Source organism: Puma concolor, chromosome E3 (genome assembly GCF_028749965.1).
Source record: "Puma concolor isolate L17-30 chromosome E3, mPumCon1.1.hap2, whole genome shotgun sequence".
NCBI classification, from domain to species: Eukaryota; Metazoa; Chordata; class Mammalia; order Carnivora; family Felidae; genus Puma; species Puma concolor.
The window spans coordinates 26,277,388-26,284,443 of NC_141682.1; the positions used below are offsets into that span (position 1 = coordinate 26,277,388).

At 40.5% G+C, this 7,056-nt stretch overlaps 1 protein-coding gene across 1 annotated transcript in view; it reads left to right on the top strand.

Annotated features, from left to right (window-relative positions):
- Window positions 1-6,255, top strand: part of ERI2 (ERI1 exoribonuclease family member 2) — a 63,896-nt gene extending 57,641 nt beyond the window's left edge. Inside the window, exons 12-13 of the transcript XR_015245693.1 lie at window positions 4,424-4,523; window positions 5,712-6,255. The gene's annotated coding sequence lies outside the window, so the exon portion shown is untranslated. The remainder of the gene's footprint in view (window positions 1-4,423; window positions 4,524-5,711) is intronic.
- The last annotated feature ends 801 nt before the right edge of the window (window positions 6,256-7,056 follow it).

The following is a 7,056-nucleotide window of genomic DNA, read 5'->3' on the forward strand; positions in this document are numbered from 1 at the left end:
TCTCTGTGCTCTGCCATGTGTCTCTACTTCCTTTCTGGCTTATTTCCATACTTGGTCAGGCAGAAGGGGACATCATCCCAGTAATGTGATGCCAGTCTCCTTCCAGGAACCACTAACCTTTATAATGGATTCCCTTAGTGTCCCTCTCAGCAAAGGGTGTGAAAGTACTATCTTCTTTCCCATCCCCAAGTTTCTGATTTAGGCCCAAAAGCAGAGTGCTCTCAGTGTAGCAGGACCAGTTGAGCCACCTTTTCACAAACCTGGAGAGAGTTACAAAACTTAGTCTTTTTTTTTTTTTTTTTTAGTTTATTTATTTTGAGAGAGAGAGAGGGAGAGAGAGAGAGAGAGAGAGAGAGAGAGAGAGAGAGAGAAATGTCAAGCAGGCTCCGCATTGTCAGTGCAGAGCCCAGTATGGGGCTCGAACACACAAACTGTGAGATCATGACCTGAGCTGAAATCAAGAGTCAGATTCTTAACCAACTGAGCCACCCAGGCTCCCCTCTTAGTCTTTTTTGACAGTTCTCTTTAGAATGGAAAGGGCAGGGACATAATGCCTCTTAATCCTTAGCTTTGGGCTTTAGTTGAGAAATGTGAAGAGACACCTGAACTCTTACTAAGCATCATTTTTATATACATGTAGGATGAAAACATACATATGTGAATGTATAGGTTATGTGTATACATTCACATATGTATGTATAAATATGTATCACATATGTGTCACATATGTATATATACACACATATTTATGCACTTAATTATTCCCTTTTAAAACATGAATCAGTTCATACTACACATACCTCACTTTTTTTCCCTTGATTTTCCAATGTATCTTGTAGATCTTTCCATATTAACCCATTTAGATAAAATAAGGCTTATCTTGAGTACTGGAAATCAGTAAGGAGTGACTGGAGACACCTCAGAGCAAACTGAGCAACAGAAAAAGCCTGGGTCTTCACCTCAACTCTTGTTTGCTTAAAAATTAATCTTACCAAACCTTCCAATTAGCAACAGCCATGACAAAACAGCAGTAGCTAACATTTATTGAATATTTTTATGTGATTACCATGAATTACTTTTATTCAATACTCATAACTTCCTATAAGGTATATATTATAGCTATTCCCATTTTATAGATGAGGAGCATGAGATTAGAGCAGTTTATTTGCCCAAGGTCATAGAGGTAGCAAAGGGGTGGAATCAGTATTTAAACACAAGACTGCGACTCTCAATGTATGTTCTTAATCAGTTTGTCTATTTGTTCATCTACACATTGAATGCCATATTCTCATTGACTTCCCTCTAATTTTTAAAAAAAATTTTTTTAACGTTTATTTATTTTTGAGACAGAGAGAGACAGAGCATGAATGGTGGAGGGTCAGAGAGAGGGAGACACAGAATCTGAAACAGGCTCCAGGCTCTGAGCTGTCAGCACAGAGCCCGACGTGGGGCTCGAACTCATGGAGCGCGAGATCATGACCTGAGCTGAAGTCAGACGCTTAACCGACTGAGCCACCCAGGGGCCCCAACTTCCCTCCAATTTTTAACTTAAATATAAATGATTCAGCCTGACTACTCATGTAGATTCTTATTTAGGCCTCATCTGTGCTGAAAGATCCTCTAAGCCTCTGTCATCCTGGACTATTAAGCATGTGCCGTACCTACTCTGAAATTTATACTTCTTGCATTAGTACTTTATCCAATACTATTGTTATGCCTTGGTGGAGTGTGCAGTTCACAGATGATTTCAGTTCCAAATGGATGTATTTCTAACTTGTTGAACTGTCTGAGACTCCACCATTAGGGATTCACTCTTAGGAGCACTGACAAAAGTGGAAGTAAGAAGCAGGAGGAGGACCTACAAGTACTCAAAAAAGTAGAGCTATATAGTAAAACAATGAAATTTAAACATAGATTATTCAACCAAATCTCAGAGAAGCAGGAAGGAAGTACCTGTGAAACCTCATGAAAAGTTTTAAGAAGACTCATGCATGTATAGAGTGTAAAATTGGAGAAGAAAATTGGAGGGAAGGAGATTTATTCACCTTTTCTCTCAAGAACCAACATCCATAAAATGCCAAATTTGCCTTACCTGTCAAAATTAGACTCTAGCAGTGGTGGGATGAAGCACACTGGCGGTGGGGGCGGGGAGGGGCTGGGATCAGGAGTTCAGGACACCCAGCAGGGCTAAGTGAGGATGCAGGTAGGAACAAACGGCTAGACCAAATGTGGCTTCTCCAGGGATAGACCAAGTTCACATGGCTTCAGAGTCAGGTTCCATTGTGGAACTCAGGCTGTTGGGCACGTTTCTTATGCAGCTTGTAGGTGTGATAAAAGTGCAAGTGTGGCACAAGTGCTGTGGGCACAGAGCCAGTGAAAGACCTGGGGTGTCATTCAATCAAATGTGAGGCAGGAGCCAGTTGGCAGAGGTAAGGTGTTACGTATTTTATCTTATTTTATGATACACGATATTAAGTTAACTATATTTAAAGTTTCTTTCCCTTCTGGCCTCCTTCCTCAAAGGATTACATTTAGCTTTCAATAAGTGACACATGGAGATAAGACATTAGGGGACAAATAATGCATTTAGGGGACTGGGTTGGGGAATGGATACTAATATAAAAAATACTAGGGACACCTGGGTGGCTCAGTTAGTTGAGTTTTGGCTCAGGTCATGATCCCAGGGTCATGGGATTGAGCCCTGTGTTGGGCTGTGTCGGGCTGCATGCTGAGCATGAAGCCTGCTTGAGATTCTCTCTCCCTGCGCCCCCCCCCCCCCCGCTCTACTCCTCTCTCCAGCTCATACTCTCTCAATCTCTAAAATTAAAAAAAATAAAATAAATAAATAAATAAATAAATAAATAAAAATACTAGACATCACTGAGTCACAACTGAGCCCCAAACCAGCTGTTTTTAAGTCCACACTGACTCAACAGTGACTATGAACAAGTCCACATTGACTGAACAGTGACTGAACTAAGCACTTGTCATGCCTATCTTAATGAGTTTTCCTAGTAACCCGGAAAATCAGTATTATTATCCCCATTTAAACGTTGTTGTTTTGTTTTTTTAATCTCATGAGGAAATTCAGCTTCTCACTTGCTTGAAGTTCCCCAGCCAGAACATGACAGAACTGGGATTTAAACACAGTTTGACTTTAGAATTTGGGCCCATGATCATATACATATTATCAACTCTGAAGGTGGCAGGTGTAGAGAAATCAAATCAGCAGGTGACCAGGGTTCAGTGTTAAGACATCTATTACCTGAAAATGCTGGGTAACAAGAGAATAAGGCAGGAAATCCTGGATGGATAGTGCAGTCAGAACAGGAACAAAATCTAAGAGTGTTTCCTACCTGTGTTCGGGGCAAGGATGGATTCTGTACTGAACATACAAGTAGAAGTTAAATGGCAGTAACTTTGAAAGGAAGAGAAAGAGAAAGAGAATTTAGAATGTCTTACATCATTCTTCCCTTTCTGGGCTGAAGACCTCATGAATATGTGAAGCGAATTAGAATTAGGTTAATTAGAATAAAAGTCAAATTCCTCATAGTACTTATTCCAAACCCACATTATCCGCTGCACAGGGTATTAAGTGATTTTTCTATAATGCCGACATTCCTTTTCTTAAAACAAAACAAAACAAAACAAAAAAACCACTTGGTATACAGGAGCCAGAAGAGGGGTTTACAAGCCACATCACAGAGCCCTTGGTGCCCAATGACAGACACCAGACCTCTGACCATGACTGGTAACCTAAGGAGGTGAAAGTTCACACAAATTGAAATTTCATACAAATGTGTTTCCAGCATTGCCAGGGAAATCTCTCTCTTAATTCCTAGCTTCTTTTCTCGCTCCTCTGGTGGGGCTTAATGGGATCTGGACTTGGTATACTTCCCTTCTTAATAGCATTGTTCTTAACCTTTTTCCTTTACTGACCATTTCTTGGGGTTGAGTTCAAATGTTCAATAATATTTTTTGAGCACCTAATATGGATCTGGCATTATGGCAGGCACCAAGGATGAAAACAAAAGTAAAAACAAGTTTCAGTCAGCGCTCTCTATGCTTCTGAACACCACAGCAATGCCACTGTTCTTCAAAATCAACTGAGGACCTCCAGAAATCTATACTATGCAATCTCCATTGTCAAAAGTAAAGGCTATGCTGATTATATAGGTGAAAGCTAAATATAAGATGATGACAAAATTTTTGGAAATAGTGGTAGATCCAGGGTCAGAAGAACCAAGGATGACTGGGGGAGTGAGGAGGCTAGAACTAGCATCAATGTTCTGAAAAGTCTAGTACTGCCACTGCTTCTGGAGTGGCTGCAAAGCTGATGATACTGGATTTGGAATGCCACTGCCATTGGTCAGATGAACTCTAAATGGGCACTCCTCTTTACACATTTGCTTCCAATTCTCAGACCCTCACAGATGCATCCAATTGATGAAGCTGAGGTGATGTGCTCACATTACAGAGTGGGAAAAAGGGATACCTGACATGTCAAGCTTCCATGATGCAAGGTGGGCCCTGCCTTCCACTCAGACTCATCCAATGATGGATTACACCTCCTCCCCAAAAGGGGGTTCATTTATTGAGCAAACAAAAACAACAAATGTTAACCATAAGGTAGACAAAAACTAACAAGGAAGTAGTTATAGGTGATCATGATATGTATTCCAGCCCAGTTTTCCCACTGGTGATAGAATCTGCTTATTTCTCTGCCTTCATCCCTAGGATAATAGTATTAAAGAAGACATATTGGAAATCACTTCCTCAAGGATTCCATTTCTTATGAAATTGCCTCCATATTTGGCCAGAGGGAGCACCCTAAAAGGGAAATGAATTTTTTCCATTTGTCCTACTCTACAGTGTGGAATGGGACAGTTAACACCTAGTACTAATCAGGAACTCTAGTATTAATATTAGTAATTTAAGCAAAAGAACCTAAGGGAAGATAAGGTTATACACACACACACACATCTTTATATACATATATGTATATATACAACTATACATACATATACATATATATTTACATATAAGAAAAAACCCAGTTAACCATGAAGTTCAACATCAGGATAATTACTTTTCCTCTTTTTAGTATTTTGTTGTTTCATACATTACAAGCAAATCTCGGAATGTGAGATTGAAATATCTAGGTCAATAAAAAGCACAGTACTCCTGCATTGCTTACCAAAGCAATATACTGTCATAGGTGGAACACCAACATAAGGGATTTATAAAGTTCAAGTTGACTTTTTTTTTAATGTTTATTTATTTTGAGGTAGGGGGAGGGACAGAGAGAGAGGGAGAGAGAGAGAGAATCCCAATCAGGCTCTGCTCCGTCAGTGCAGACCCTGACACCAGGCTCAAACCCACTAACAGATCATGACTTGAGCCAAAGTTGGATGCTTAACCAACTGAGCCACCTCAAGTTGACTTTTAATTGCATGAAGTATAAGGAGCTGGATTCCTGACTTTAGGGTATGGGGAATATTATGATGTTAACTCTGAAGGGATTGCTTATCTATCCAGTTTAATGAGTGGGTTCATAAACATTTTAGGGGACAGATATGAAGAAAAGAAAATAGCAAGGTATATTTAATTGGAGAAAAGAAGATGAATAATTTTCCTAGTAGTGAAAATTCTTTTATATGTATATGGACTATTCTAGACTATTATTTCATATCAGAATTACTTTTTCATAGGTGTCACAAGAATGTGAATCTGAGAGATGAAGGCCTTACAATAAATAAGAAGTTCTTTATTCCTGACTTTCTATAACAATCTACATTTCTGGGGCACTGGATTCGCTAATTCTTCCTAGGGCAACAAAGGACAAACCTTCTTTTGGCTCTTCATGATTTTGTTCAGAAGTGAGGATGTGATTTCCTGTCCAGACCAACTACAGTCGGAACAATAATTCACCAAAATGTTACTATCACTTGTTATGACATCAGCGTCAAACAAAAGTTGTGTGAAGAAATTGATATGGACAATATCTTGGGTATGAATATGAATCTTGGGTATGAATAGTGACAATTCAATGTTAAGAAGTTTGGCAGGAGCACCTGGGTGGTTCAGTCGGTTAAGCGCTGGACTTCAGCTCAGGTCATGATCTCATGGTTCGCGAGTTTGGGCCTCAGGTGGAGCTCTGTGCTGACAGTTCAGAGTCTGCAGCCTGCTTCAGATTCTGTGTCTCCCTCTCCCTCTCTCTCTCTGCCCCTCCCCCGATTGCACTCTGTCTATCTCTCTCAAAAATAAACATTAAAAAAGTAATTAAAAAAGAGAAGTTTGGCCAAGTTTCCCTGTATTTTATATTTCTTATTCTGATAATCAACTCTCGGACTTCAATGAGTTTCTTATACTTTGTGTTCTTTATTTGTACCTCTGGGGTTCTCCAACAGGAGTGCTAAAGTCAAGTCCATTGCATATGCACATTTCAAAAGGAGCAAAAAATAAGTAGGGTGGTTTGGAAGAAACATTGATTTCTAAGAAACACTGGCCTATAAGGGCAACATGAGTATGAAGTGTGTCTGTCTTTGCTAATGGTCTCAACCTTAGTACTTAGGTCAATAACTAGTGCATGGGTACTTAATAAATATTACCAGAATGAATCAATGACTATGAATGGTAAACAAAACAGTTCTTTACAAGCATGGTCTACATCCGGCTGGAGGCCAGCATGTAAATTTACAAACCCGCTCCATCCAGGCCAATTCCCCAGGAAGCCCTGGCTTTTGGATAGTGAGCAGTAAGAAGTGCCCATCAAGGGCGCCTCAGTGGCTCAGTCGTTGAACTTCCGACTTGGGCTGAGATCATAATGTCACCCTTTGTGGGTTGAACCCTGACAGCGCACAGCCTTCTACGGTTTCTCTGTCTTCCCCTCTCTCTGTCCCTCCCCCACCTCAAAGAAGAAAAAAAAAAGTGCCTGTCCACTCTCTCCAAGGGCGGGCCTCGCACCACCATTCCACAGCCGGTCACCTGACGGCTTTAGGACCCGGCGCAGCACGGAATGAAACGTGGGAGGCGGGACTAAGAGAGGCCGTCGCA